This window comes from Oryctolagus cuniculus, chromosome 10 (assembly GCF_964237555.1).
Source record: "Oryctolagus cuniculus chromosome 10, mOryCun1.1, whole genome shotgun sequence".
NCBI classification, from domain to species: domain Eukaryota; kingdom Metazoa; phylum Chordata; class Mammalia; order Lagomorpha; family Leporidae; genus Oryctolagus; species Oryctolagus cuniculus.
The window spans coordinates 37,459,085-37,464,107 of NC_091441.1; the positions used below are offsets into that span (position 1 = coordinate 37,459,085).

Here is a 5,023-nt window from a genome sequence, read left to right on the forward strand (position 1 = left end):
GCATTGAAGGTAAAAATGCTGCCTGCAGTGCCGGCATTACATATGGGCATCAGTTCAAGTCCCGGCTGCTCTACTTCTGATCCAGCTCTCCACTATGGACTGGGAAAGCAGTAGAAGATAGCCCAAATCCTTGGGCCCTTGCACCCACGTGGAAGACCTGGAAGAGGCTCCTGGCTCCTGGCTTTGGATCGACAAAGCTGTCAGGAGAAAAGTGGCTGAAGCTGGTGCAGCAACAGATGGCATTTCTACTTATTTTCTTTTTTTTAGATTTATTTATTTATTTGAAAATCAGAGTTACACACAGAGAGAAGGAGAGGCAGAGAGAGAGAGAGAGAGAGAGAAAGTCTTCCATCTGCTCGTTTACTCATCAGTTGGCTACAATGGCTGGAGCTGCGCTGATCCAAAGCCATGAGCCAGGTGCTTCTTCCAGGTCTCCCACATGGATGCAGGGGCCCAAGGACTTGGGCCATCCTGTACTGCTTTCCCAGGCCATAGCCTAAAGCTGGATCAAAAGTGGAGCAGCAAAGACTCGAACTGGTAACCATATGGGGTGATGGCACTGTAGGCAGCAGTTTTACCAGCTAAGCCACAGTGCCAGCCGCCCAGGGGGTATTTCTGATGCAACAAGAGGTGCACACCAAGCAGCAGGGAGCTCATTCACCGAAGGAACATGAGCTCTTGGGCAGCTGTGTTACTGGAGAAGGAATGGCAGCAGGAAATTGCCAACATGGGTACCCCAGTCTCTTGGACCCCTCAAGGCATGGGCCAGATTGGTGTTGGCACTCCTCTGGGTCCTCGAGTTGCCTCCCCAGTGGGCCACACTCCGACTGTTTTGCCCTTTGGGGCCCTTGTTCCTTGGCCTCCTGGTCCCCCACTGCCGCCTGGGGATAAGAAGAGAGATGGCTGACCGCTCTGTGTTTCCCAAGATCCCCCAGGCTCTGGAGAAGACCCTGCGGCTGAAGGAGAGCCGCCAGGAGGAGAAGAACGCTCAGCAGGGTGAAGACGAGATGAGAACGGACACTTGCTCATCCCGGGGCCAGTGTGCCTCCGAGCCTGAGGAGGATACAGTGTCCACATCCAAAACAGAGAAAAACCGGAAGCCCCAGAGCCAAAAGGAGAAGAAAAAGCCCCAACACATGCTGGGGTGTCCGCGGAGAGCTCTGAGGATCGGGAGAAGCGCTCACTGCATGCGATCGAGCACGCGACCGAAGAACCTGAAATTTATGAGTTCAACTTCATCTTCAAGAGGATTTTTGAGCCTTACAAGGTCACTGATGATGTGAAGAAGGAGATGGAGAAGGAGCCAGAGAAGCTTTGGCAAGCTGGAGAACTCTGTGGCCCGGAGGAAGAAGGGCTTTGAGGAGGAGCACAAAGACAGTGACGACGAAAGCCGCGACGATGAGCAGGAAAAGAAGCCAGCAGCCCCCAAGCTGTCCAAGAAGAATCGCTTCACCGTGGCTGAACTCAAGCAGTTGGTGGCTCGGCCTTACGTCATGGAGATGCGTGATGTGATGGTAAAGGACCCTGAGCTCCTGGTTCACCTGAAGGCCCTTTGGAACTCTGTGCCGGTGCCGCAACACTGCTGTTAAAGGCAAGTACCTGCAATGCAAAGGTGGCATCGAGAAGCCCCTCTTTGAGCTTCTGGACATCATCAAACGCACAGGCGGAACAGAAGACCATGAAATCAAAAATGTAAGAGACGGTTCAGTCCAACATGGGCAAGGCTGACATTGACTACCAGCAGTTGCATGATGCCTTGTTCAAGCAGCAGACTAAGCCGAAGCTGACCATACATGGGGACCTATCCTATGAGGGGAAGGAGTTTGAGACTGACTGAAGGAAAAGAAGCCTGGTGTCCTATAGGATGAGCTCAGGATTTCCTTGGGGGTGCCTGTAGAACCAAACCTGCACAAGGTCCCGCCCCCGTGGCTGATTGCCATTCGTCCCCAAGTACCCCAACCTGAAAATCCCTGAGTTGAACTTGCCCGTCCCCGAGAGCTATGCCTTTGGGAACCATGCTCGTGGCTGGGGCAAACTCTCAGTAGACCACTCTATAGGGAGGTGTTTGGAGCCAATGCTGCTGAATTTCAGACCAAGACTGAGGAAGAAGAAATTGACCACACCCCTTGGGGGGAAGTGGAGACATCAGTTGAAGAGTCCTCAGAAGAAGAGGAAGAGGAGGAAGGTGATGAAGGCAAACTGGATGAGACAGGCTTCATTATGCCCACAGACAGTGGCTTCATCAGTGCCAGCTGGAATGGAGATCACAGAACTCACTGAGCTGCAGAAGAAGGTTGAGGAGGCAATGGACAGAAGTGAAACACTTCAACTGTTCACCGTGTTGCCAGAGAGGAGGACAGCCACCGCTGTGGTGGTGGTGGTGGTGGGGGGGAGTCATGATGGGGTCGACCCACATTTATGACATGTCCACGGTTATGAGCAAGAAGGGTCCAGCCCCTGAGCTGCAAGATGTAGAACTGGCCCTAGCACCTGAAGATCTGGAGCTGGACTCCATGGCCATGACCTAGAAGTATGAGGAGCATGTGCAGGAACAGCAGGGCCAAGTGGAGAAGGAAGACAAGCGATATGGTGGCAGAGCATGCTGCCATACAGAAGCAAAAGAAATGGAAATTTAAGCCCCAGGGCAGCCATGGGGGTAGCAAGAAATACAAGGAGTTCAAATTTTAGCACCCCCACCCCACCCAGCCTTCCTTTAGTCCCTTTTTCTGGATGCCTGGGTTTCACACACATGTCCCCAAGAGCTAGCTCTCCTGCAGGTCCCAAGAGCTTGTCATTTCATGTTCTTATTTTAGACATGTTTTGTAAATAAAGCTGCCTCCCAAGGGAAAAAAATCACCAGTAACAGAGTATTCTTGGAAAATCACCAATATCATCAGCATCAGTATTTTAACCAGCAAACTTGGCCTCAATCACTTTCATAAAAAATGTTTATATTTTTGTAAGAAAATTCAGTTGATTATTAACTAAAAATCGCAACCTTCCTGTCTCTACAACTTGAATATACTTCAATAGAAAATTTCAGCCTGCTTTCTTTCAGTTTCAGAACGCATAATAGCCTTCTTTTTCTTCAATACCAATTCTCTAACTTTTAACTCAATCTCATCCCCACAGATTTTTCACTAAGGAATTACTGAATCAAAAATATATCTCTCTTCCATTATCCTAAGTTTTCCACATCTTTGTGTGTTCAGGAGTATTCTGTCCTCATTCTGCCTGGGACCCCATGTGCCCTTCTAGTTAGCAGTTAAAGATTGATGGATATGAAATATTTGTGTTCATTTGTGTGTGTGTGATACGCTATCACAGAATGAAGAATGAGGGCACTTCAAAGAGTTTGTGGAAAATGGAATTAAAAGATAAGCTTATTTTGGTGTAAAAAAACCTCTTGAAATTCATGCACAACATTTTCATAATATGCATTTTCCATGAATCTTTTGGAGACTCCATCTATGCAGGGATTTAAAATATTTTACAGCAAAATAAACTTTCTTTTATTTCCATTTCCCATGGACTTTTTGAAGTATCTTCCTAAATACACTATGATAGAATTTTTTATCCATTAGAGTACTCTAGGCTCAAGTGACAGAAGCTTAACTGAGACTAAAATAGTAACACAAGGATATTTTATTATCCTGTATGCCTAGGATTCTGGAAACTTGGAAGATGGGCGTTTCAGTCCTAATCACCGGTATTCTTATTCTCTCTTCCATTTTCAACATGTCAGCTTTTGTCCTTACATTTGTTCTCTTGGTTACAATATGACTGCTATATCTTCAGAGATCACAGCCTCAGACAATTATGTTCAAATGATAGAAATGGAGAAATGGACATGACCATTTTTGTACATCTATTTAAAAATTTTACAGAAGTCCAACATCAAATTTAAGAAAGGGCCCAGATTCCCTAAAACATAAAGCACTTGATACCCAAATAAATTATTGTTTTGACAGCAAAGAAGCATGGTGGACAGGGGAGGCTCAATGATTTTTAATATTTCTTTATTTTTCTCTACTTGAAAGGCAAAGAGAGAGAGAGATTCCATCCACAAATTCCACATTCCAAATGCCTGCAACAGGAAGGGCTTGGAAAGGCTGAAGCCAGGAGCCCATAATTCCATGTGGGTGCCTCACACAGGTGTCAGGACCTCAGAAACCTGAGTCATTATCTGCTGCCTCTAAGGCTGCATTACAGGAAGCTGGATTAGAAACAGAGCATCTGGAGCTTGAACCAGCACTATGATATGGGGTACAGCCTTCTCAAGCTGAACTTTAACCTATTTTGCCTCATTACTTTCCATATATTTTGTTTAAGCTGCAAATTAAATTAGTGGAGTCACAGGCCTGAGCATCATTGTTGGCCATGTTGCTTACACTGTCTTGGCTCCATCAAGGTCTCCAATAGGACATTTTTGTTTGTTTTTTGTTATTATTGTGAATGGGCTGTAAGATTAAAGAGGAAATAAGCAAGTCTCGGTGTGCATCTGTTTGTGGATGTGAGAAGAGTGGAGAAAATCCAATGTAGTTTATGAGTTCATAACTAGATTTCAGGACAGAATTCTTAATCATTTATAACAGTTCACTGCTTCTTAGACATGTTGGGAAATCTACCATTTAAATAGCCATAGGTCTATTGGTCCAGAAACGGAAGAAATTAGAATAAAGGAGCAGGCTGGAATAAGCATTCCGTATTACTCTAAATCCTAGTCCCATTGCATTTTCATTGCTATGACTGTAAAGGAACAGTTTTGACAAAGTACAGAAATGGATCTCTTCTCATACCCATGTTCCTTCAAGCTAAAGACCTATAATGACATTTCGGTGGTAATATAGACTATTGGAAAATTGAAGAAGGACCTCACAGTGAACAGCAGTCTATGTTAAAAGTGAACTTGAACATGTTTTGAACTTAAATATTCTGTTTTTAAAAATATATGTAAGTCTTCTTAACCTTTCTCTCTGTCCTCTCTCTCTCTCACTGTCTAACTCTGCCTGTCAAAAAAAAA

At 45.4% G+C, this 5,023-nt stretch overlaps 1 pseudogene; it reads left to right on the forward strand.

Annotated features, from left to right (window-relative positions):
• Positions 1-618: 618 nt before the first annotated feature.
• Positions 619-2,688, forward strand: LOC100355200 (splicing factor 3B subunit 2 pseudogene; annotated as a pseudogene).
• Positions 2,689-5,023: the final 2,335 nt, after the last annotated feature.